The 26,541-nt window shown below is 40.6% G+C and overlaps 1 pseudogene; it reads left to right on the plus strand.

Moving 5' to 3' along the window:
* Positions 1-330: 330 nt before the first annotated feature.
* LOC110541519 (baculoviral IAP repeat-containing protein 1a-like) lies at positions 331-25,976 on the plus strand (annotated as a pseudogene).
* Positions 25,977-26,541: the final 565 nt, after the last annotated feature.

A 26,541-nucleotide genomic window follows, 5' to 3' on the forward strand; every position in this document is an offset into this window, starting at 1 on the left:
TCTTGCCAGCCTTGCCTGAGTGTCACAGATGAAGTACTCCTATTTCTAGGGGAGGAGAGCTGGCAATAATATGAGCAGAGACAGGGATTCTTCATAACCTGCCTTGCATACAGGCTCCTAAGTTTGCCCTTCCATCCTGCCCCAGCTACAAGTATATTCTTCCGATTTACTCTGTAAGCAGTTGCTTGTTGGTTGCCTATGTCTGTGAATGTCCCATATGTCATCATTGTCCAGAACCCACAGAAATCTCTGCTCTCACGGAGCTCCTACTCCAGATCTTGATGGCAAATCTTTCAGGATGATGGTTTGGGAGAGGTTTCGTCAAAGCACATGGTGCACAGGAACCTTCAGCAACTGTTGCTGACTGTTGCTGACCACCCCACGGAAGGACCAAGAGTCCTGTGTGAACTCTTGCCTCCTGTGCATGGTATTGCCACATAATCCAACTGGAGGAGCAAGTAGGATTTCACTAGTGAAATCTGGAATTGAATTATTGTGAGTTGACAGGTGTATGTGCTGTTGAGCTGACCCCATCTCCTTTTCATAGGCAAAAAGGACCTTGTCCGATGTTTTTCCTGTGGAGGATGTATGGAGAAGTGGGAGGAAGGTGACGACCCATTAGCAGACCACACCAAGTTTTTCCTAAGGTGAGCAAAGTGAATTCTCTTGACTTTGAACTCACTTCATCTGTTATTCCCTCACTGTCCAGGTTTGTTATCTGTGGGTAGTATCTGTTCACTCTCTGGTTCCCACTGCTAAGAATACATCCATGTATCTTTATTTCTTTTCCCCCTTGATACTCTCCCTCTCTAGCTTTTTTCTCATTATAGTAAGATCTTAGTTTTTGTTGGATCTATGTACACACTTTTAAAAACAGGATCTGTGTAGCACAGACTGTCATAACAATTCTAGTAGGACTTGATCTCATGATCCTCCTGCCTCAGCCACCTAAGCCCACTGCAGAGACCACATCATGTCTGCCAGTTCTAGGCCTTTCTGATTCTTTTGAGTACAAACTAGTTTTTCTTTTCACCTCCTTTTAGAATGCTTTATGGTTTTCTATTTCTATTGTCTAAGATTTCCCTAGTGGTTTTCTTTTTCCAGTGTTGGTGGTAGAAGCACTGGTTTGAGCACACCAGGCAATCACTTTACTATAGAGCTACTCTCACCGCTTTTCTGTCAGTCTTCAAATGTATTTTTATTCCTCTTCTACATAAGAAAACCATAGAAAGGTCCACTTGCACAAGGAAATTTGTTATTATGTAGTAATTAGAATTTTCAAAGACAAATATCAATATGCGCAGATTGAAAAGTGGGTATTTCTGGGCAAGGTGGTTGACACATGAAGTCCTAGCTCTCAGGAAGCTGAATGAAGAAAAACATAGTTTTGTTTTATATTAAATGCTTTGATATGAATTAACCTAAACTTGATCTGTTTTAAAAATCCAGCACTTGTTATTAAGAAAAAAGAGTCTTTTGATCTGGTTTCCCTTGGAAGGCAGGAAAATCTGCAACTGTGTTGATACCTCAGCAGTCTGTGTTCAGTTCCACCAGTGTGTTTTCTTTCCATCCAACACATACATAAAAGTGCTCTAAATTGATTTAAGTTTAATTATTAACATTTAAATGTAAAGGTTTAAATAACCATCTGGTCTTGAGATAAGATGCTAATAATATCTGAATCACTTAAAATATTCCTTAAAAATGTTTTCTTAGTGTACATTAATACATACAATATCATTGCATATATATATACATTATATTTTACATATGTTATATATATTACAGTTTACTACAATCATGCTCACCACCATCCTCCCATTACATTCTCATATCTCTCTCTAGCTCTTCTTAGTCCTCTTCCTTCTAAAATCATATGTTTTGTGCCAGCCCAGGGATATATAGCAAGACTTATCCTTGCCATAAATAAATAAATAAATACAAAGATAGATAATCCATTTCATTTTGAAGTTAAAGAGTTACAGCAGTGGTCACTTTTTTCTTTTCCTTTTCCTTTTTTAAAGTATTTGACTTTTGGGTGTTTTGTCTGCATGTATATCTATGCACTGCTTGCATGCCTGGTGTCCACAGAGGTCAGAATGAGGGCATCAAAGCCCCTAGAACTGAGTTACAGGAGGCTCTGAACTGCCTGATATGGGTGTTGGGTGCAAACCTGAGTCCTCCCAGGAGTAGTGACTGTTCTCCCACTGAGACATTTTCAGGCCCCACTTTTTTTCTTTTTTCTTTAGGAGTATGTAGAAAATAGTTGAGAATGTCAGGGCCTTATTCTTAAACCCTGTGTGTCAAGTTGGGAGACAATTTGGTTGTACTTAAAACTTGTTTTAGAATCTATCAACAAACATTGTATTATTTTAATTAAAACTAGCATATGTAATGCATATGTACTGTAATTACGAATCTGGTTGAAAGGACAATAACAATAAAGCCTAGGAGCTGAGTACTAAAGTCAAGGTCTCTCAATGCCTCAGAGGCCACCGTGCCACTCCCTTGTCCTGAGGATGCTGTCCTCCTCTTCCAGGAGCAAACACAGTCCTGTTTTTCAGTTCACTGTCCTTTTACCAAACACATGCACACACACATCTACATGAACCTTCAACTTTGCCTGTTCTTCTTCAGTTGTTTGTTGTTTCTTTTTGTTTTAGTTCTATGTCTGTTGTGTGTGTGTGAAAGGGGACAGGAGGTTGAATCCAGAGTGTCATGAGTGAGAAGCAGCACTTTGCCACTGAACTGCATGTGTGAGGAAGTCAGATCCCATGGAGCAGGAGTTATAGACAGTTGTGAGCTGCCATGTGGGTGCTGAGAATTGAGCTCTGGCTTTCTGGAAGAGCAGTCAAAGCTCTTGAACACTGAGCCATCTCTTTAGCCCCAGCTTTTGATTAGATAGACAACAACAGCAAGATGAAAACTTACAATTGGCAACAATGACCATATCCTTTCTTCCAAATGTCTCTCTGGGACACCCCAGGGCTATCAGTTGCTAATGGGAGTCTGGAATAAACAAAAATTCAGACCTTAACAAGAACAGAATTCCAGAGACTTACAACAAGGTCAAAATGCAGACAGTATGTGACATGGATTGTTCATTCCTAAGAAGGACACTTCCTCCTCCCAAACTCAGGGGCCATTGCAGAAGAAGGGCCCAAGAGGCCTTAAGAGCCAGAGGCTGTAGAGGACTTTGTCTTGGTTTGTCTTCTTTTGTTCACAGCAGGGTCCTTCCCTCAGGAACTCACAGTTGCTGTGGTTGCCTATCCATACAAGCCTGCCCCAAATCCAGCCAAGCCAAGCCCCACCTGTAGGAGGGGCGCTGTTGACACTTGTTCAGCCAGTGGGCCTTGAGGTTTCCCTGAGTTCTGCTGGATGGCCCCATGTCCACTCACCCATGAGCAGCACTAATTGAATTCAGTTAAAAGAGGATAGGAAGCTGGGAGGTGACCTGACTTGAGGAGGAGGGTCTGGGGAAACTGAAGAAAGGCAGTGGGGGTGATGTAATCCACATACATTGTACACACATCTGTGATTTCCAAAGAATAAAATACTTTTATAAAAGAACAGGCTTCCAAACCGTGGCTCAGAAAGCTCTGCACTTTGATCAGCGATTATGGATGAATGAGAGCAACAGAGAGTGGTGTGCAGAGGAGATAATTGGTGAGGGAGAGAGGAGTGAGTCAGGAGAGGTGCTCAGGGGAATTTTGCAGTTCTGATTGACTAGCAATGAGATTTCTTCTTTATTACACAGGTTTCACAGAACAAAGACGGACTAATGACAGACTAACCTGTCCAAGAAGTGCAGATGATTTGTTTGATTTTTCATTACGAAGTGTTACAACTTCAGTCATGATTAGAAAATATAAACAGAACAGATTTATCTTTATTATATGCCTTATAACTCCAAGTTATAGAATGTAAAGATTGTGTTATCCAAAGCAAACACATTTCTTATATAACAGCCTGCTTTTAGGCAGGCAGTATTTGTACTTTTAAGGCACTCCAGACAAACAGAAAATATCTGAACTTTTTTTTGTTTTATGAAGAGCAAATATTAATACCTAACTCCTTTTACTACTTGTGTCATCATCTACACTATAAAGTAGGAACACCTTATTTTAGTCAATCTGTCTTATTTACTGAGTTCTCTTCCTCCAGGGGTGTACCCTGTATGACCCCCTATCTGTAAAGTACATTTTCAGAGAGTTCTAAGCATATTGTAAAGGGAAGCCTTGATCTGTTGCCTGGTATTCTGGCCAGTCAGAGCTTGTCAGCTATCTTTGTTTCCCCTATACCAATTATACTGTTTGAGTTTGCTTAAGGGCAGATATCCACAAAAGATTCCTGTAGTAATGGCCTCACAAAAGAAATGCTGGTTTACATGCTAATCTGTGCTCAATGATCTCCAAAGCATAAGGAAACCTTCAAAACAGTGGCCAAATAATGTTATTTTTCCTAAATGGAAATAACTCTGACATAATTTTCTTGGGAAAAGACAGAAAAAATCATAATGCCGAAAGGATCCCCCCCCCCAATAAAACACATAGATCCTAAAAACCTACAAAAGAGGGAAAGAATGAAAATGATTGCTGCATTTGCTCCACCTGTGCTAGAGCCATGTCAAACATCTGTGCTGGCTTCATGACTTTTGCTGCTTCCAATGGATATGACTGTGCCATCAGATGCTCCCAGAGCCTTGGTGTGAGGTTGACATAGACGTCTCATGTATGGGTGAACACTCAATAATCAATTATCATCTAGCCAAGGATCAAAGCAGCAGCATTCTTTGCATAGGAACATAAATATTTAGAAGGAATTTTGACAGGATGTCCATTACACCAGATAGCATTCCTAGACCCTTCCCTGCTGAGACCTTTACAGAGTTTCTGGGACATGTGCTTTTCACCAGATTTAATTTAGGTTTTTGTTTTCTTTCTTTTTGCCTTTTTAAAATAGGGTCTTACTGTGTTGCCCTTTCTGTTCTGACCTTGCTATATAGATCAGTCTGGCCATTGACCCAGAGATCTACCTGTCTTTGACACCCAAGTGCTGAGATTTGCAGGCCTGCAACATCACACCAAGATTGACCACTATTAGAGCATCTATTAAGCATCCTCAAGTCCAATTCAAAAGCAGTCGGTTATCCCCAAAGATTCAGGCCACTCTTTACCGTTGGCCTCATCTTGTCTGGCATGATGGTGATATTGGAGAATGCAGGTGGCCTTCCTCCCCCAGCAGACTGGAAAGCCTCTTCCAGTACTGTGACAGGGAGACAGCAGGGAAGAAATTCTGAGTCAGTTCCAGCTTGATTCCTCTCTATCCTGAAAGCAACATGTTCTGTGTATTCAGAAATAGGTCTGTAGTTCTGTCCAACTTATTTTGTGAGACAGGTCTCTCACTAAACCTGGAGCTGGCCAATGAGACTTACTGGCTGGTTAGTGAACCCTTAGGGTCTTCCTGTCTCTCCTTCCCTGGCACTAAGATTACACTGTCTCTATTGCCTCGCTATTACACAGGTGCTGGAGATCTGAGCCCAGTCTCCATGTTTGCCCAGCAAACATTTGCCAACTATGCCATCACTAAGCTCTGGATATGTACCTTAAAATTTTATTTGTGTGATATCTATGTTTTTATACTTAATGTGAATTTCATGTAGTTGGCAAACTTGAATCTTGTGGGTTTGTTTCTGACAGTTTGACAAGAGTTGAAATGGTTAAAAATTATTATTATCTAAATTCTTAATTGTACACTTTGTTTAGTATTTTTTAATGTCCTTTGTTGTTCTTTTTCCATGACTCTATGGAGTTTTCTCATTTTTTAATCTGTGAATTTTTATTTATTTTTGCCTTGTTCACTTAGGTAATGTGTGTTTGTGTGTGCATTGTGTGTTCTACATAGGGCCAAAGGGAGACAGGGAGTCTCCTCTCCTTTATGTCACCCTCTTGTTCCCTTGAAGAAGGGTCTCTCTCTCTGAACCTGTTAGCATCCAGCAATCCCTAGTTATCCTCTTGCCTCTGCACCCACAGTGTGTGTCACTATTTTCTATTCTTTAAGATTATTTTAGCTGGTTTCACAGACAGGCACTAACTCTGTTCTGATCCCAAAACACTCCCTGAATATCCACCATTACTTTACAAACCACATGCATTTTTATTGGAACCCAGAGACTTAAGGTTATACAGGATGCAAGACTGACAGAGTCACTGAAAATGTTCACTTTCTGTTTCATTCCTGATCCCAAATCTTCATGTTCTCCATAAAGCTAATACAGACACTTAACTGCATGGAACCATTTCATGACTTTTATCTTCTTTGCATAGTTGTATATTTCTTCAAAACTTGAAGTCCTCTGTAGAAGTGATTCCAGCCCTTGAGAGCCACCATGCACTTCTGGAAGCCATGGTAATGAGCCCTGCCCCTTCTCTGACTCAGCAACACATGATTGTGGGGTTGAGCTGTGATTGTCAACTGTAAATGTATCATAATTAGATAGAGTCCACGAGAATCTAAGAAGCAACTGTCACATGATAGCTATAGATGGGGCTTCACAGTGAACAGTGAGCCCTTCTCCCAGAAGAAGCAGACCCTTGAGAGACCCTTTTAGAATTCAACTTGATTAAAATGTAGACATTCCATCTCCCCTTTTCCTGCAGGCCAGTAGGCTAGACTTTCTGCTAGAACTTTTGAACCTTAAACACATGTGTCATTTTCCTTGGTTGGTTGAGATAGATTTCCAGATTTTCAGCTTAGACTTATCCTGAATTTTCTGTGTAGCCAAACCTGACCTGGAACTTGTGATCTCTGCCTCAGCCTTAAAAATGCTATGGTTCCAATTGTCTGCACCCATGTCCAGCTGATTTGACTTTTGATGTTGTTTCTTGTATTGAAACCAAGACTCCCATTGTCCTAGGCAAGCACTCTAGGACTGAGACATATGTCTGGCCCATAAATGTGCTTTATGAACAAAACCAAATGCCAAATAATAAATCAGAAAATGAATTTTTGCAACATAAGACACAACTATGAATCCAATGGGCATACCAACTGCTGCATGCTGCAGTTGTTTGTTAGGTGTGCTATGATTGCCTTCCCACAAAGCAAAAGCAAAACTGGGAATCATGGCTCATATTTACAATATAGCATTCTGGAAGCTGAGGCAAGAAGATGGTTGTGAGTTCAAGATCAGCCTGGATTATACTATAAAACCCCATCTCTAAAAATAAAACAAACCAGAAAAAAATGAAGAAAAAAGGGTGAAAACTGAAAAGTTAATCAACTCTGGGTTGATGTGATATGTGTACACTATTTGCGAATTTCAAAATGACATTGCAAGGGCAGGAAATGTTGTTCAGTTGGTAGAATACATGCCACAAACAGAGTGAAGTCTAGAAGACTTTGGTTCTCAATGATAACATAATGTCTCACTATCATGCAAGTTTTAATTTAATAAAGGATTTCTCTTTTGAGGAAATCACAGGTGAAAGCAATCACGAGGACCCAATTCATCCCACCAAGGCCGGTAAGAACGTGAAAGCACATGGGATTCTGTGTATTTGTACGTGGGCTTTGGACAGGAAAGTGTGTTTATAATTGTCCAAGAATCTCCTAGAGGAGAGCACTGAAATGAAGGGAGCTGTGGGTGAGAGAGGGCTCCCGTGGCATCTTGAGAGTGAATGCAGGACTACAGACAGCAGTCCTCATGCCAGATCCAAAGCAGCCAGTGTTAAAGGCATCATGCATCAGGCTGAGATCCTAAAGGGAAATTAGGGTGCCAGGATATCCAACTCCCTGTCAAATGAGAGGATTAGACATAGTACCCCACACTGATGCTATGGAAAGATCAGAGAGGGTCTTAGGGTATGGAGGGGGGTCATGGGAAGGAGAGGAGAGTCTTAATCCACTCTTAGCAGTCAAGCAATTAGACAGATGTGAAGGTACATCTTCCTCTGCCTCCCTTCTCTCCACATGCTTGGCTCTGAGGGATGCCCAGTGGTATCAAGAGGCAAAGAGTCTGAGTGAGCAGCTGCAAGGCGCCTACACCAAAGCCACTTTCTGCCACATGAATTTGCCAGAGTTGTGCTCCAGCCAAGGCACTGACCACTTGCTTGGCTGTGATGTGTCCATCCTTTCAAAGCACATCAGCAGGCCAGTGCAAGGGGCCCTGACGATCCCTGAGGTCTTTGCCAATCTCAGCTCAGTCATGTTTGTGGAGGGGGAAGCTGGCAGTGGGAAGACAACCTTCAGAATAAAATAGCTTTTTTCTGGGCATCAGGGTGCTTTCACTTGTTGAACAGGTTCCAGCTGCTCTTCTACCTCTCTCTTAGTTCTACCAGACCAGACCAGGGTCTGGCCAGCATCATCTGTGCCCAACTCCTAGAGGCAGGAGGCTGCATTAGTGAAGCATGACTGAGCAGCATCATCCAGCAGTTAAAACACCAGGCGCTGTTCCTGTTGGATGACTATAATGGGGTGGACTCACTCCCCCAAGCCCTAGAGACACTGATTACAAAAAACTACTTGTCACGAATCTGCTTATTGATCACTGTCCATACAAACGGGGCCAGGTCCATCCATCCATACCTGGATACAATTCTAGAGATCAAAGAGTTTTCTTTCTATAATACAGTCTCTGTATTATGGAAGGTCTTCTCACAGAATATAACACTTCTGCAAGAGTTTATGGTTTATTTCGGAAAGAATGAGGATTTACGGGGAATTCACAAAACTCCTCTTTTCGTAGCAGCAGTCTGTACTGACTGGTTTCAAAATCCTTCTGACTAGCCCTTTCATGATGTGGCAGTTTTCAAATCCTATATGAAGTACCTATCCTTAAAGTACAATGCTGCAGCTGAAGCCCTCAAGGCCACTGTGTCCTCATGTGGGCAGCTGGCCTTGAGGGGGCGTTTTTCTTCATGCTTTGAGTTCAACAATCATGACCTCACAGAGGCTGGAGTGGATGAAGATGAAGACCTGACCACCTGCTTAATGAGCAAATTCACTGCCCAGAGACTGAGACCAGTCTATTGGTTTTTAAGTCCTTTCTTCCAAGAATTTCTTGCTGCCATGAGGCTGACTCAACTCCTGGGTTCAGACAGACAGGAAGATCAAGATCTGGGAATTCATTATTTGAGACTAATTAACTTGTCCTTGAAGGCTCTGACCACCTACAACAACTTTTTGAAGTAATGTCTCCAGCCACCCTTCATCAAGGGCTGGGCCAGAAGTTGTGTCTCATTTGCTGCAGTTGGTGGATGAGAAAGAGTCCCTGGAGAACATGTCTGAAGAAGAGGATCATGGAAAGCACGGACCAGAACCTTCCTTTATAACACAGTCAATTAAAGAATTGTGGCAGTTTTCTCCTGAAGCTTTGTCTTCAAATTTTTCATAAAATTTATTGAGACTTGCTCTAAACTTTGCTTATGAAAGCAACACAGTTTCTGCATGTTCTCCATTGATTTTGCAATTCCTTCGAGAAAGAACACTGGCTTTAAAAGTATTGAATTTCCAGTACTTTAAAGACCACCCAGAAAGCCTATTACTGTTGGCGAGTATAAAAGTCTCCATGAATGGAAATAAAATGTCACGTAATGTAGGTTACTCAGTCATGAAAAAGTGTTATGAAACATTACAGCCACCAAGTATAGATAAGGACTATGTATCTGCCTTTGAACATATGAAGGAATGGGCAGAAAATTTAGCTAAAAATCAAGAGAATGTATACAGTTTTTTCAATAACCTGAATAACCAATGCAGCCATCTACCCAAAATAAATTCTGGGTATTGGAAACTCTCACCCAAGCCACACAAGATCCCTAGGTTGGAAGTTGCAGTGGCCGACATGGGCCCAGTAGAACAAGCACTGCTCCAGGTCCTAATGGAAGTCTTCTCAGCTTCACAGAATATTGAGCTCTGCTTGTCCAACAGCAGTGGCTTACTTGAAAGCATCTGCCCAGCTCTGGAGCTGAATAAGACCTCTGTCACCAAATGCTTCATGTGTAGCCTGGAGCTCAGCACAGCAGAACAGGAGCTGCTTCTCATCCTGCCTGCCCTGTAGTCTCTTGAGGTCTCAGGGACGAACCAGTTACCAGGTATCCCTGAGTGTGCTTTCACAAGCAGTCTGGCTGACTCTGTGGTTTCTCATCCTTAGTGTTAGATAAGTAAACTTCTCAGGTACAAGCCATGGATGTGCCTTGATAGGAGAGATATGAATACTCTCACTATTTGAGGCAGTGTAGAAGGCCCGAATCCTAGAATGGGTTTCAAGTAACTCAGAGAACACTAGGAAAATATTGCCACCTTCGTTTCATCTCTCAAGGTCCTCAGAAGGGTGCTTGAGTAGCTTGTTGTTGGTAAATGGGGCATTGTGTGTCAGATGATGCTGGAGAACCTTCTGCACTCTCGCTGCCCAGAGGAGAAAATGGCTTCTCCAGAGAAGACATTTAATCTGCATAAATAATAATTATGTCTTCTCCTAAGCGCTGTTTGATAGTTTTCAGGATAGACTTTATAATGATGTCTTTTAAAATATATTTATGTCACTGTCTGTTTTCCTGTGCTTGTATGTTTAGTTGCCCTCAGAGGTAAGAAGAGAGTGTCAGATCTTTTGGAGCTGTGGTTACAGGTTGTTTCAGCTGCCTAATGTGGGTGATGGGAACCTTACTTTGGTCCTCTGCAGAACAACAGTAGCTCTTCGTTGCCGAGCCATCTTTTCAGCTCCTAGACTTTACTATCTTTCATTCAGTTCATTTCTCAGTTTTTATACCATGGCAAATATTTAATTTTTAAATTTTGTTATTGTTAGTAGCAGAACTTTGAATTTTTTTTAGCATCCTGCTGTATGCTCAATTATTCTTTGCTCTGTCTGTATTGTCCTTTTTCTTTTTTTTAACTTTTTTAAAGACTTTTTTATTCTTTTTAATAATTTATTTAATTTTTATTTTATGTGCATTTGGTGTGATGATGTCAGATCCCTTGAAATTGGCATCACAAACAGTTGTGAACTGCCATGTGGGTGTTGGGAATTGAACCCTGGACCTTTGGAAGAGCAGACAGCACTCTTAACCATGAGCCATCTCTCAAGCCCCGTCCTTTTTCTTTTTAAGAATTATTTTTAAACTATAAAATATATCATGTCCTTTTTTCCTATCTTCCATAGAAGGCTTTCCATATACCCGTCCTTGCTATCTTTCAGATTCATGGCATGTTTTTAAAATTAGTTGTTGATATTGATATTGACATATATACATACATGTGTGTATATATATTTCTAATATACTTGTATACTAATTATGTGTATACATTTCTCAATTCTTAAATACTGGCTCAGTCTGAATACTACTACTTGTATATATGATTTAAGGGCTGACCATTTGTTAGTACATAACCAACTGGCATGCTCTTCCCTGGGAAGACTATTTTTCCCATCATTAGTATCCCTTAGGTTTTTATAGCTCTTTGTGTAAGGTTGAGACCTCATGAGCTTTCAATCTTTCTTTTTCCTTTTTATTTCTTTTTTCCTTCCTTCTTTTTATCTCTGTTTATTTTTGTTTGCCTACTTTATTGTTTTTACTTACATTTATTTCATTATATTTTTGACAATGTCATACATGAATGCTGTATTTACATACTTTCTATGCAATGCTCTCTTCCCTCCAAAACCTACTGTTGTTCCCCAGTTCCCTGTCAACCTAGTCTACATATATGTATATATAAACACATATATAAATACAAACTGCTGAGTCTATTAGTGTTGCTTGTATACGTATGTGCTCAGGGCTGACCGCTTGGGATTGGATAACATGCTGGGCATTGTCTGTGGAGAAGCTGAGTCCCCCCTCAGCGTCCACTAAGCACACATAGCTCTTCATCTAGGGGTGGGACTACCCATATTGTTTTTAACTGGTGTTGTCATTGTATAGGCCTTGCTTAGGCAACCACATTGTTGAGATTTTATAGGTGTAGCTTCCTGGTCATATGTATAGAACTCACTATCTCATAGCAGATATTCTGATCCTCTGGCTCTTACAAGCTTCCTGTCCTCTCTCCTACTATGTTCCCTGATCCTTGGGTATAAGTTCAGTCTTATATATATCAATCCGGGTGGGCTCCACATGGTACCTTGTTTTCTAGATTTTGTCCAGTTGTGGACTTCTGTTATAGTCTCTGTCTTTTGTGAAAAAGAAGCTTCTTTGACAGGTGATTGTGGCATACACCTTTAATCCCAACACTTGGGAGGCAGAGGCAGACAGAGTTCTGTGAATCTGAGACAGTCTGGTCCACAGAGTGAGTTCCAGGACAGCCAGGGTTATGCATTGAAACCCTGTCTCCAAAAACCACACACACACACACACACACAAATAAAAGGAAAAGAAAAAGAAAAAGAAAGAAGAAGCTTCTTTGATTTCTTTGATGCAGATCGACAGCTACACTTATCTGTGAATATAAGGACAAGTATTCAGAATGCAGGTAGAAATTACACTTGTTTAGCAAATGGCAAGAGTAGGCTGTCTTCCAGGGGCTATGACCTTACTAGCCACAAGAAGTTAGCTAGGTTTATGGTAGCAGGCATGAATTTCCTATTCATGAGCAGCCTTTACATTTTATTGGGTAGGTGTTGGTTATCTCCAAGATAAAAAAAGCCATTAATATACCATAGGATATACCATCCATGCTAGTCATTGTTATGGTTCATAGGCTTTGTGGCTGGGTAGGACAGTGAATTGCTTTTCTCCCTTGACAGCTTTCATAGCACCTTTGGGTACTGTGAGAGTTAATCTTGTTTGTTTGTTTGTTTGTTTGTTTTCTTTGTCTTAATCAGTGGTGAAAGAATGGTCTCAGAACTGTTTGTCTCAATTGGCCATTTAAGTTTAATAGTAAAAGACTGGTTAGTGATAACAATGCATCATAAAACCTTCAGAAGAAAAGAAGAATGTTTCCTGGACCTTTGTGTGTGTGTGTGTGGCAGTTTTAAGTTATTAGTTTTCAAAATCAGTACTTTTTAATGGACACAACTTGACCAAAAATCTGTCACAGAATTGTGAGACCCATTAAAACAAGTTTAATGAGAAAAGAGAGAGAGAGAGAGAGAGAGAGAGAGAGAGAGAGAGAGAGAGAGAAAGTTAGTCTTTAGGGAAGAGGCTTCCAAGGACAGTTCTAGATTCTTTCATGTCTTGAGGTTGAAATATGTCATGTCTTGAGTAATAAGATCCTATCGTCAAATTCTGTGAGGCAACCATAGGAAACAGCAAAAGGCTATGTTATATTGGAGGGGAGGGTCTCCTGACCACAATGTGAAGAGAAATTTTTATACCTTGCACTTGGACTTTAATTTTTTCATGGCATTTTCACCTCCAGTGGCATAACTTCACTTCAGTTAAGTTTATATGTACACCTATACTTACATATATTATATGTGCATTTTTAGGTAAACATTAAATATGACTTTTACCTGGTTTTTAAAAATGTGCCTCCTGTTTTTGGTTTTGGTTTATAGATAGTGTCTTTGCTTGCGCAGGTTAGATTTAAACTCACTGTGTGCTGGATAGTTCTGCTTCTACATATCTCATCCTTGAAAAAAAAAATTTAATGTGATGAAAAATATCCACTCACGGATTCCAAAAAGGCTGATTGACTCTCATGAAACAGGTAGACAATGCAGGGTAAGAATGTAGCTTAGCTGGTAGAATGTTGATATGCCATAAACATGCATTGTATAACGTAAACATTCGTAAGATCTTGGGTTGAATTCTCAGCACTGTGCAAACTGAGCAAGGTTGTTCATGTTTGTATTCTCAATACATGGTAGGTGGTGGCAGAAGAAATACATGGGCAACCTCGGCTACATACTAATTTTAAGGTCAGACTGGGAAATTAAGATCCTGTCTCAAAATAAGAGAAATGAGAAAAAATGTAGATGGAGGGATAGATGGAAGGGAGTGTAAAAAGAAAATGAAAGGTGAGAAATAATGTAATTTTATTTTAATCTCAAAATAGTTTTAAAAATTAAAGATAAGAGAGATAGGATAAAAAATATAGCTCAAATTAGATCAATGACAGTTGAAGAATGAAACCATAACAGGTAATCTTTAAGACCTTAGATTTGAAAATGGATCCTTAACTATGACATAGAACACAAAAGAAAAAATATGCCTTTGAACTAAGAAAAGAACCAACAGGTCACTATTACCCTAAGTTTACAGTAGTGGAATAAATACCTTGGCATTAACTAATAGCTTTTTTATTGAACAGAAGGCAGAAACACACATACACACACACACAAACACAAGTAACATTGGACAAACCGTTCAGGTGTATTTATATATTTTGGAATATATGTATACACACATATGTGTGTGTAAAACAATTATATTTTTCTCCCTTCCTTGTCTTTGTTTCAACCTCTACCATGAACTCCCCTTGCTCTCAATCAAATTTATGACCTTTTTCTTTAGACGTTTTATACACACATACATACACACACACACACACACTCTCACACACATACTCATATGCAACGTGCTCAGTCCATACAATGTTGCACACACACAGAGTGCTGACCATTTGTCATTGTATAACAGTTGGTGTGCTCTTCAATGGGAAGAGTATTAATCCTTGTCTTAGCTGTCCTTAGTTGCCTGATGTTCTTCGTTGTGGTTGAGGCTTCATGAGCTTCAGCCTGTCCATGTTAGCATGTCCATTGGTGTGAATCTTGTTCAGGTCATGTTTAGGAAACTTTCTTAGTGAGACTTCATGGGTGTAGATTCTTTGACATTTCCAGAAGATAGAAGCTCAGTAAATCTTGGCATTCCTCTGGCTCTTAGAATCTTTCCTATTCTTTTTCCCACAGTGATCTCTGAGCCTTAGGCCAACCAGTCATATTGTAGATGTGTCAGTTGGGACTAGGCATCACAATTCTTAATTTTGATCAGTTTCAGTTTTCTGTAATAGTCTTCCTCTGTTGCAAAGAGAAGTGTCTTTGATGAGGGTAGAAATAGTCTGTGGGCACAAGGACAGATATGTAGAATGTAGTTAGGGATTATGCTGGTTTAGTACAGTGGTATTTGGAGGTTGTTTTTCAACATCCAAGCTTTGCAAGCCCTGAGAACTTGGCTAGGTTTCCAGTACCAGTCATGTCTTCCCTCTTGTTGAGTGGACCTTATGTCCAATTAGAGATGGTTGGTTACCATTAAGGTATAAACGCCACCATTACACCATTAGAGGTATTGTGACACGCAGGTCATTGCTGTGGTTCATAGATATCATAGCTGTGAAGAATTGGTTGCTTCTCTCCCTTGGAAGCTTGCATGCTGCCTTCTGGTACAACAAAAGCTAGTCCTCAGGGAGGAGGCTCTCAGGTCAGTTCCAGCTCACATCTTAGGGTCCTGTGTCTGAAGTGCATGGTCTCTTCAGCAATAGAGATATATCTTCCACCTCTTGAAGGCAAACAGTGCCATCAGAAATAGTCTTTAATGTTTTGGGAGCTTCTTAGACAATCCTGACTGACAACACAAAAAGAGGGCTTCTCATGCCTGGTGTCAGGATTTTTGTTAGATAACCTAGGGCTTTTGGGAGGAGCATTGTCAGCACAGATGGGAAATTTTCATTTAAATTATGTATATTTGTATGGTATTTATATATGTATGTATGTATATAAGCACATATTTATTACTTAAATGTATCATAGGTATTTTTTTATTTTTTAACTTTTATTAATTACACTTTATTCATTTTGTATCCCCCCATATGCCCCTCCCTCCTCCTATATTGCCCCCCCATTTTTAAGTAGATAGTTAATAGTCATTCCATCCTCCTCTATTTGTCTCCTTCCTCTCCTCTGTGTTTAAAGTCCTCTTTTTTTCCTATTTACTCTTTTACATTGCTTGAACCCTGCTATTTCCCCTCTGTTGCTATTTCTCTCTCTAGTGCTCTCCTCACAATGGTCTTTTCCCCCATGTTTTATGCTGTTACTCCAGATTATATACTCATATGTGAATTTTTGAGCCAGGAACCTCAGGTGACAGTTGTCTTTCCAGGTTTGGGTTACCTCACTTCTTTAGTTGGGCCAAGGGCCTGTCAATCTTGTTTATCTTCTCAAAAAAGCCACAATTCTTATTTGCTGATTCCTGGTGTTGTTTTATTTTAGTTCATTAATTTCCACTTTGAGTTTTACTATTTCTTGCCATTAGCTGGATCTGGGTTTGGTTTCTCTTTATTTTTCCAAATGTTTGAGTTGTACTATTAAGTCATTGATCTGTACTTTATCTGTTTTTTTTAATGTAGTACTTAGAGCTATAAAATTGTCATATAGGATTATTTTTAATGTGTCTCCAGGTTTTTGTGTTGTGTTTTATTTATTTAGTTATAGGAAATCTTTTTCATTTCTGTCTTGATTTGTTCTTTGACCCATTTATCTTTCAGTAATGTGTTTAATCTAAATATTTTGTGTATTTCCTAGAGATGTGTTTGAAGTTCATTTTAAGTTTTATTATATTATGGTCATACAGGATACACTGAGTTATTTAAATCTTTCAGAATTTGTCCAGATTTGTGTTGTGTCCCAGAATATGATCTATTTTAGAGAAGCTTGTGTGCTTAACTTAGTAGACTTTATATTCTTTGGTGTTTGGGTGAAATATTCTATAGGCATCTGTTAAGTTCATTTCATAGATGATGTCATTTAAATTTTATATTTCTATGCTTATTTTTTATTCTATTGGAGAAACTAGGGTATTGAAATCAGCTAATACCAATGCGTTGGTGTTAGTGTGTGTCTTTAACTCCAGTAGTACTCATTTTATATAATTGGATGCACCAGAATTTGGTGAATATATGTTTATAATAATAATGTGTTTTGGTTAGCTGTTTTCTGATTACAGTGAAGTATTTTTCCTCATTTCTTCTACATCATTTTTGTTTAAAGTTTATTTTGTCAGTTATTAGCATAACAATGCGTACTTGACTCCTAGTGTCATTTAATTGGAGTATTTTGTCTATTCTTTACTCTATATAAGTGCCTATCTTTATTTATTTTTTTAATATTCATAGAAGCTATATTCTTTTTACAATAATTTTTATTGTATTTTTTTATTAATCACGGGTTATTTACTTTGTATCCCAGCCATAGCCCCATTCCTCATTCCCTCCCAATCCTCCCCTCCCTTCCTCATCTCCTCCCTGCCCCTTTCCAAGTCCACTGATAGGGGAGGAACTCCTCCCATTCCATCTGCCCCTAGCTTATCAGGTCTCTTCAGGACTGGCTGCAATGTCCTCTTCTGTGGCCTAGCAAGTTGTTCCTCCCTCGGGGGCAGGGGTGTCGAAGAGCCCGCCATTGAATTCCTGTTAAAAATAGTTCCTGTTCCCCTTACTAGGGCACCAATTGGACACTGAGCTACCATGGCTACGTCCGAGCAGGGGTTCTAGGTTATATCCATACATGGTCCTTACCTGGAGAAACAGTCTCATGAAAGACCCCTGTGCCCAAAGATATTTGGTCCTTATGGAGCTCCTGTCCTCTCAGACAATTAGGAATAGTGATTCCTCAAGATCTAACTATACCACTCCTAGGCATATATCCAAAAAAATGCTGAAGTACAAAACAAGGAGACTTGCTCAGCCATGTTAATAGCAGCTTTATTTGTAATAACCAGAACCTGGAAACAACCTAGATGTCCCTCAGTTGAGGAATAGATACAGAAATTGTGGTACTTTTACACAATGGAATACTACTCAGCAATTAAAAATGAGGAAATCATGAAATTTGAGGGAAATGGTGGGACCAGAAATGACCATCCTAAGTGAGGTATCCCAAAAGCAGAAGGACACACATGGTATATACTCACTTATATAGACCTATAAAATAGGATAAACATACTGAAATCTATACACCTAAAGAAGATAAACAAGAAAGAGGATCCAGGGTAAGTTGGTGAATCCCTACTTAGAAAGACAAATGGGATGGAAATTGGATGTAGGAGAAAACAAGAAACAGGACAGGAGCCTACCACACAGGGCCTCTGAAAGACTCTACCTAGCAGTGTTTCAAAGCAGATGCTGAGACTCATAACCAAACCTTGGGCAGAGTGCAGGGAATCATAAGAGAGAAGGGGAAGTTAGTAAGTGCCTATCTTTAAATCTAAGATATGTTGCTCATAGACAACAGAGAGATGAATTTATTATTATTATTATTATTATTATTATTATTATTATTATTATTATTATGTTTCTAGAGACAGGGTTTCTTTGTTTGGCCTTGGTTATCTTGGAACCTGCTCTGTAGAACAGGCTAGCCTCATTCACAGAGATCCATCTGCCTCTGCCTCCTCAGTGCAGGAATTAAAGGTTGTGGTACTGCTGCCTGACATGATTTTATTTCTTGATTCATTCAGCCAGCCTGAATCATTTGAATTGAGAATTGGGACCATTAATATTTGAAGGTATTATTGAAATGCATATGTTGGTTGTAGTGTTGTGTTGTTGATTTCTGGTGTTGTTTGTGCTCTCAGTGGTACTTTGTATTTTAGTAGTCATACCTTATTGTGTAGTTAGTAATTAAATTATTGAAATTAAAACAAAATATGCCAGGAAGAGTTTCTTTTCAGGCTTTTTTATTTGGCGCTCTCTGTTTCCCGTATCTTCTGTATGGGTATATCTTTTTTTAATTTGGGCAAATTTTCTTCTATGATGTTGTTGGAGAGCTGGTCTATGTCATTGACCTGGGCTTTTTCTCTCTCATCTATTTCTCAAATTTGAAAGTTTGGTCTTTTCTTGGTGTCCCACATCTCCTGTATGTTTCTTTGCTGTGTTCGCCCCCATATTCTTTGCTTATTTCATGTACTTTATTTTCAAGTCCTCATACTGAATCATCTGCTTGATTCATTCTACTTGTAAGTCTGTCCTTTGAGTTTTTTTAGTTTAGTTATTGGGTTTTTCAATTTTATATATATTTAGCTTGACTCCTCCTTAGTGTTTCTATCTTTATTGAATTTTATTTTCAAATCCTGGATTTTCTTTGTCATTCCATCAGTTCTGTGATTGTGAGGGTTGGATTGGTCCTACAAGTTGGATATGTCTAAGGTGGACACCGGAGCCTGAGCTGATATGCAAGATATGCATTTTAGTCCAAGCTTGTAGGGGTTGGGGAGGGTGGGAGGTAGGGAGCATCAGGAAAACTCACCCAGTTAGACCCTGGAGAAGATTGTGTAGAATGTGGCTGAAGGTAGGGGGTGGAAAGGAAGGCAGGGTGGATTGTGAAAGAATTCTAGAGCTTGGCAGTGACAAAGGCAGAGGTAGCTGGACTAGACCCAGGTACTGGATGTGGGATCCAAACTAGATCTAGCAGTTTGGGGATGGATGAGAGAGGAGGGTGGGAGAATTACCTGGACAGACTTTGGAAGAGGATGCACAGGATCAGGTTTGTGGAGAGGATCTGAGTTACATTTTTATGTAAGTTGGAGGTAAGAATTCAACTATAATCGTTTGCATGTGCAAAACTTGTAGTATCTCATGCTGTCTGTTGGTTGGGGAAATTTTTATATATTTTGTGAGTCTAGAGACCAGCACAGGGCTTCCCTTGTAGTCTATAATCAGCAGATGTAGCAGATGGCAGTATCTTCATGGCTGTGCTTGAAGGAAGTTTGAGAAATTTCATCCTGAAAGCATTAAAATGGCTAAAGATGACAGCACAGCTTAGAACCTCCACTGGGGACCTTGAGTGATTGGAACTATGTGCTTCTTTCCAGATCAGCTCTTTGCAAATTTGGACAAGTTCCTGGGCCTGAAAGAACTGTGAGTGAGACTACATGGCAAAGCAGATGTGCTTTCAGTCCTTCCTGGAGAGTTCCCAAACCTCTACCACATGGAGAAGTTATCCATCCAAACTTCCACGGAGTCTGACCTCTCCAGACTAGGTAAAGATGGTGCTTTGATCTTCAGCTCATGTCTCAGCTGGAAAAGCTACTTGGCTAGTGCTTGTTAGAACTGTTAAATAATCATTAGTTAAACTTTCCTGGGCTTCACAGTGTGAAATGTTCCTACATGGGAAGGTATGGGAACAGCGCTCTTCCTCCTTAAGAGGGCAGAGATTTATTTGTTACCCGACTCTTTAACATGTGGGGAACTGTTCTCAGCCCTTCATAACTGCTGACTCAGTCTTCACAACCCTGTGTGAGAGAAGGTTTGATGATTATTGCTGATTGTTAGCTGGGAAAATGAGGTCAGCAATGGCTCAGGGCTAAGGAAATGTGTCTCCAAACAGAAGGTTTGACTACACAGCCTGAGCTTTATACTCCTAAAGTTTCCTCTGCAAAGCAGTGTGTGGAGTCCTCTTCTTTTGCTGTCTGAGTGGCAAGTGCAGATCTGTCTACTGAGGGTGAAGGAATCTGACTGGGAGCAGTGTAGGTGTTGCAGCTCTGAAGGGAAAGGCTTCCCCTACAGGAGTTCTGCTCCAACTGCCTGGAGAGTTTCCCCAGTGCAAGTGTAATAGCTCTGCTTCTGTGGGGGAGATTTCCCCAGCAAAAGTTCTGCTCAGCCTAAAGGGTTTCAGTGTGCTCCAGAAGATATCCTGGCAGTCCAGAGCCAAGGAATACCACCAAGCCACACCACATAACAAACCTCGCACAAGAGATTTATTGGGAGGGAAAACCTGGGAGGGTGGTTGCTTCTTCTCAAGCAAGAAGCAGCAGAGAACTGGGTGGAACACAGAGTTTATGTAGGGTTGCGTGGTGTGCAGTTGGAGTGACACAGCTTTCCAGGGAGGTCTAGGAGTGAAGGGATTCTGTGGCCTGATTTTTGGGACAAGATCAAGGATTGAGACAATTTTATTGCTTGTAGGCCTGGGGCCTGGTGGGTTTACAATGTACACAAAGTTTACAAAGGGAGTACATGGCTTTTGAGTTGGCTTGAATAGCCAAGAAGAACTTAGAACCTTTTCTCTATTTCTCTTCATCCCAGCCTCCTGTTGACAGACAGCTGTGCAGCCATCTTTCAAGAACATGCCATTTAGCAAAATGACAAAAGCACCATCAGATCCTTAATTTTTAAAGCACTGAACACTAAGGAGATGTAAGCTAGGAACTGACATGGCAGATTTGCATGTCAAAAAGTCACTAGAGTATGGAGGCTCCTGCCTATAGTCCCAGCATTTGGAAGGCTTAGACAGGAAGACTATCACATCAAAGCCAGCCTCTCCCTGTAAATGTAGTTATTTCCAGGCTAGTCGGAGATACAGTATGAGACCCCGTCTGAAAAGAAACAAAAGCAAGCAAACAAAACATTTTCCAAGTTGAAGGTAAATGTGCTTAAGTCAGTCCTGTTGGCTTCAGTTCCATAGATCTGTGTGGTGAAAGGAAACATCGAGTTCTCCCAGTTTTCCCCTGACCTCCCAATATGTGCTTTGGCACATGGATGATCTCCACACACCACATACACATAGACAAAATAAATAGGTTTACATGTTTTTTAAGTTGTGTTTCAGAGTTGTTCTCTTTTTTTATGTTACTTTGCACAGAATTCCTATTGTGTCAGTAAAGTGTGCAAACATAGAGACATTATGATGCTGACACTGGGGGTGAAATATAGTGAACAGAAATAGTTTTCTTTTTCAGTTCTCTGTTTCCAGAGGGGGTCAAGAACTTGCCCTGGCTCATCTGCTCACTAGTCAGTTGCACAAACTGAGCATAACCCCAATGAATGTAGTCTGACTTCTAGATACTGTGCCACTGTGTCACAGAGGCACTGGGCCACCGAGTCACTGCCTGTTTAATCACTGTAGCTGGAACTGATGTCATATTCTGGTAGAAATTCATGGCCTTCTCTAATTTCTGAAAATCCTTCACCTTTTGCAGTTAAATTGATTCAGTACTCTCCAAATCTTCATGTCTTCCATCTGAAATGTAATTTCCTGTTGAATTGTGAGTCTCTCATGGCTGCGCTTGCTTCCTGCAAGAAACTCAGAGAGATTGAGTTTTCTGGACAATGCTTTGAAACCACGTCATTTGGTAAGAACTGTACACCTTTGAGTTCAGATGCTTCTGTGCACAGTCATTCAGTATTCTAGGATTAAAATGCAACTGTTGTGGGAATTGTGACCACACTTGATCTTCAGTGAGGCCTTCACAAAAGTGAAACACATCTGTCTACAATTTAAATCTTTAATTTTCAGAGCAATGTCTTCTACTTAGTCATAGTGATTCAACCTGCATATTATATCATCTTCCATCACATTTGAAATACTCTTTATTTCAACGGTACTCTTCTTTGTCATAGGAAACGTGTCCGGCCTAACTGAAATTCATTTTCCCTTTCCTAGTCACCATCTTGCCAAATTTTGTTTCTCTGAAGATACTGAATCTTAACGACCAACACTTTCCAGATAAGGAAACATCAAGAAAATTTGGTAAGTTTGTAAAACAGCATTTTTTATTCTTTTTTCATCTTCTTCTCCTCTTCCACCTCCTAGAGTGAGCCCACAATCAAGCAAGTTGTGTATAGTTGTTCCTTGACACCCATGGCAGTTGGGTCTATGTCAGGAGCCATGACTCAGCGGCCTGCTTTGTTACTTAAATCTCGGTGGAGAGATGGTTTTTAGCAGGCCTTAACTAATGGCAGAGGAGAACTTGCAAGTCCATCTCCTTTTGTTTGTGACAACAGGTGGGATAGCTTGTGAGGGTTACACCTCTTCCTCAGGCTCCTTGTGCAAATTAACCTATTGTTCTGAGATGTTTTACTGGCAAAAAGGAACTACTCAAACAATAAAGTGGTCAGATGGCTGGAGGCAGAGGAGGCAGGCAGAGATGGGAGACTGGTTGCTGGCACTGCATCTCTCAGCATGCATCCAAGTTCAGGCCACCACTGTCAAGGCTCTGAGCCAGTGTGTGATGAGACTGCCCAGCCTCATCTGGCTCGGGATGCTCAGCTGGCTCCTGGATGAAGAGGACATGAAAGTGATGAACGCTAGGAAAGAAAGACACCCTCAGTGCAAACGCTTGACTATCTTCTGGAAATGGGTACTCTCATTCTCTCCTGTCATTCAGAAGTGAAGGATGCAGCTGAAGGCTACTGACAGCTTTAAATATCTGATTTCCTAAAACATTTTACTGTAGCTAAGCAAGGTGGTACTCCTCTGTACTTTCAGCATTTAGGAGACTGAAGTGGGAGAATCAAGAAGTTCAGACCAGTCTGTGTTACATAGCAAGATCTTGTCTTAACTGATTGGCCTGCTCTTTGATCACCTTCCTGAGCAGGAAGCAGCCTTACCAGGCCACAGAAGATGACAATGCAGCCACTCCTGATGAGACCTAATAGACTAGGATCAGAAGGAAGGAGAGGGGACCACCCCTATCAGTGGACTTGGGGAGGGGTGTGTTTAAAGAAGGGGGAGGGAAGGTGGGATTAGGAGGGGAGGAGGGAGAGGTTTATGGGAGGATACAAAGTGAATAAAGTGTAATTAATAAAAGTTAAAAAAATTAAAGGCATAATTAACCATCATATGAAATAATATCTATTAAAGGTGTAGGCTGCTGATAATTTTCTAGAAGCCTGCCTGTTCCTCACTAAACTTAGTAGCAATGATGAACAGTGCCTTGGCAGTCCTTGTATGGTCCTCCTGTCTAAAGATTACAGCTTTGGTCAAGTTCATGCAGAGACCACTCCATTGACAAGGTCAACAGGAAGGGGCTGTGGAAAAGAATATCAGTCTATAAAAGCCAGAACATGGAAGGAGCATTTGATGGAGGTAAGAAACAGACGGTTTAGTATTGCATCAGTCTCACACATGATGAAGCATGAGTCGACTTTACCACAGGATGCAGCTGACTTTCCAGAAGATGTTTAGTCTTGCAGGGCTTTAGTATGTTCGCCAGCCTTGGTGTGGCCATACTTGCTTTCATCTCTCATTCTTTGCCAATGTGAGAGGGGAAATGGGCTTAGAGAAAACTGCTCTAGAAAATTGTTCCAGAGGCTTTTGAAAAGTTTGCATGTGCTGTAATGGTCTTAAGTTTTCCTTTGTTTTTCCAATTTGTTGTTTAGAGACAGGTTTTCACGAGGTAGCCTTTGATAGCCTGGAACTGAATGTGTGGATCAGGCCTACCTGGAACTCACAGAGATCTGCCTGCCTCTGTCTCCTGGGGGCTAGGATTGTTAAAATCATATTTGTAGAAACATTAAGGACTCAGGGATATATTAACTTGACTTTGACAGTCATTTAGTATTCCATATGTATATAAAAATCTTACCTTGATACTTATGGTTGCTTAACATAAATATATACTTTTAATTGGTCAATTTATACCTCAATAAATCTGGAGGAAATAGATTTCCAAACAGATTTTATTAAATCTTTGATTATATCTGTAAAGTTGAGTCAGAAAATATTCTTACTTTCCATTCTACTCCTTTCTGTATTATTCTTTATCTTACAGTTCTCTGTGTTATTTTTATGTTTAAAATAAAGATTCAGGACCTTGAGAGATGTTAAGAACACTTGTTAAGAGATTGTTAAGAACATTTGTTACTTTTACAGAGGACCCATGTTTGGTTCCAAGACAGTCTCTCTCTCTCTATTTCTCTTTCTGTCCTCCCTCTCTGTTTCTTTTGAGACAGGGTTTCTCTGTGTAGTCATGGCTGTTTTTAGACTCACTCTGTAGACCAAGCTTACCTCAAACTCAGAGACACCTTGTCTCTATAGGATCAGATATTAAATACTTTATTATCTGTTTTGACATGTAATATTTTATTGTCAGAAATGTTTAAATGTTATATCAGAATCCAGTGAGTAGACAGAAATGACAGGTCACTCTGTTCCAGATAGCAAGGTGTAGTTATGCTTGACAATAAGGTGGACTGGCAGTGCTTTCACTAAAGGAATCAATAAATCTGTAATTACTAATTGGCCTTTTATACCTTATTCCACTTCATTACTGGTAACTCCAGTGGGGCCCATCACTGGCCTCAGGAAGCACCTGCTCCACCTTCCCTGAGGCATCACTCCTGCTTTCCTCCTCAGAGAGCTGCAGCTCAGGCCCCTGCTGCTTCTCCTCTCTGATCACATGTGTGGTGAGGGAAGTAGGGGCTGAGTTCTCCTGACTTTGTCTCTGTTAAGTGCACTTCCTGGACCACCTCATCCAGCTCAATGTCTTTGAGTTCCAGGTCTACACTGCCTCCTCCATCTCCAGCTCTAGCCTGAGACTATAGATAAACCTCCAAAAGGCATTGAAATATCACATCTCCAAAGCTAACTCTCCTTCACCAAAGTACTCTTTTTTAAGTAAATTTTATATTTTATATTAATTACAGTTTATTCACATTGTATCCCAGCTGTAGTCCCCTCCCTCCTCTCCTCCAATCCTGCCCTTCCTCCCTCATCTCCTCCTATGCCCCTCTCCAAGTCCATGGATAAGGGAGATCATCCTCCCCTTCCATTTGACCCTAGCTTATCTGATCTCATCAGAACTGGGTGCATTGTCCTCCTCTGTGGCCTGGCAAGGCTCCTCCCTGATCTGAGGGAGGTTGTCAAAGAGCCAGCTACTGAGTTCATGTCAGAGACTGTCCCCTTATTAGCTGCCATGGGCTACATCTGTGCAGGGGTTCTAGGTTATCTCCATGAATGGTCCTTGGTTGGAGTATCAGTCTCAGAAAAGACCCCTAAGCCCAGATATTTTGGTTCTGTTGCTATCCTTGTGGAGATCCTGTCCTCTCCAGGTCTTACAATCTCCCCCTTCTTTCCCAAGATTCCTTGCACTCTGCCCAAAGTTTGTTTATGGGTCTCAGTGTCTGCACCAAAGTACTCTCTCTGCGGGCTTTCATCTCCCCAAACTGCCACTTGACTGTCTGAAACCTCTGCTGCTAAGGTTGCAGTTCACCACAACCAGAAAGCCCATAATGGAGAACGCTCTTTGCCAGCTGGCTTCCTCTTGTCTGCTCGGAAACCTGGGATTTCCACATCTTCTACTCCAAGTCCTCCACCCAGCGATTTATAACCACTCTGGGTACCCCTGTCACCTCCCCAAAGTTTTATATAGCCCTTGTTCACCCCTAATAAAATTGATCTGTCTTCTAGAAGCTGGTCCCAGAAGTCATCATTTTCATCCTTATTTGAGGGGATTTAAACTCACAGTCCATCGCCTCTGACCAATAACTGCAATGATCCCCAGGGGCAGGGAAGGTGACAATACACTCCTACAGTTGTTTAGTGAAACCCATGGAGTTATCCTTATCTTCATTTTCATAGTCAATGTGTAACCCACTGATAGATGTTGGAAATTCCATTTGATCTAGTCACCCATCGTGCCTCACACCTTAATCCAGGCCCAGGGAGGCAAAGGCAGGCATCTCTCTGTGAAGTTAAAAGGCCAGCCTAAAGAGTGAGCTCCAAGCTAGCCAAGGCTACATAGTGAGATACTGTCTCAACAACCAACTAACCAAACAAAACACCCTACAGATTCTACCTGGTTAGCCTGCTTCCAGTTTAAAAACTGGTGGCATGCTGTCAGAGGCTCTTCCTGGAAGTCAAATCATGTTCTTCCTCTGCCTTGCCATTCTTCA

This window comes from Meriones unguiculatus, chromosome 6 (genome assembly GCF_030254825.1).
Source record: "Meriones unguiculatus strain TT.TT164.6M chromosome 6, Bangor_MerUng_6.1, whole genome shotgun sequence".
Lineage (NCBI taxonomy): Eukaryota > Metazoa > Chordata > Mammalia > Rodentia > Muridae > Meriones > Meriones unguiculatus.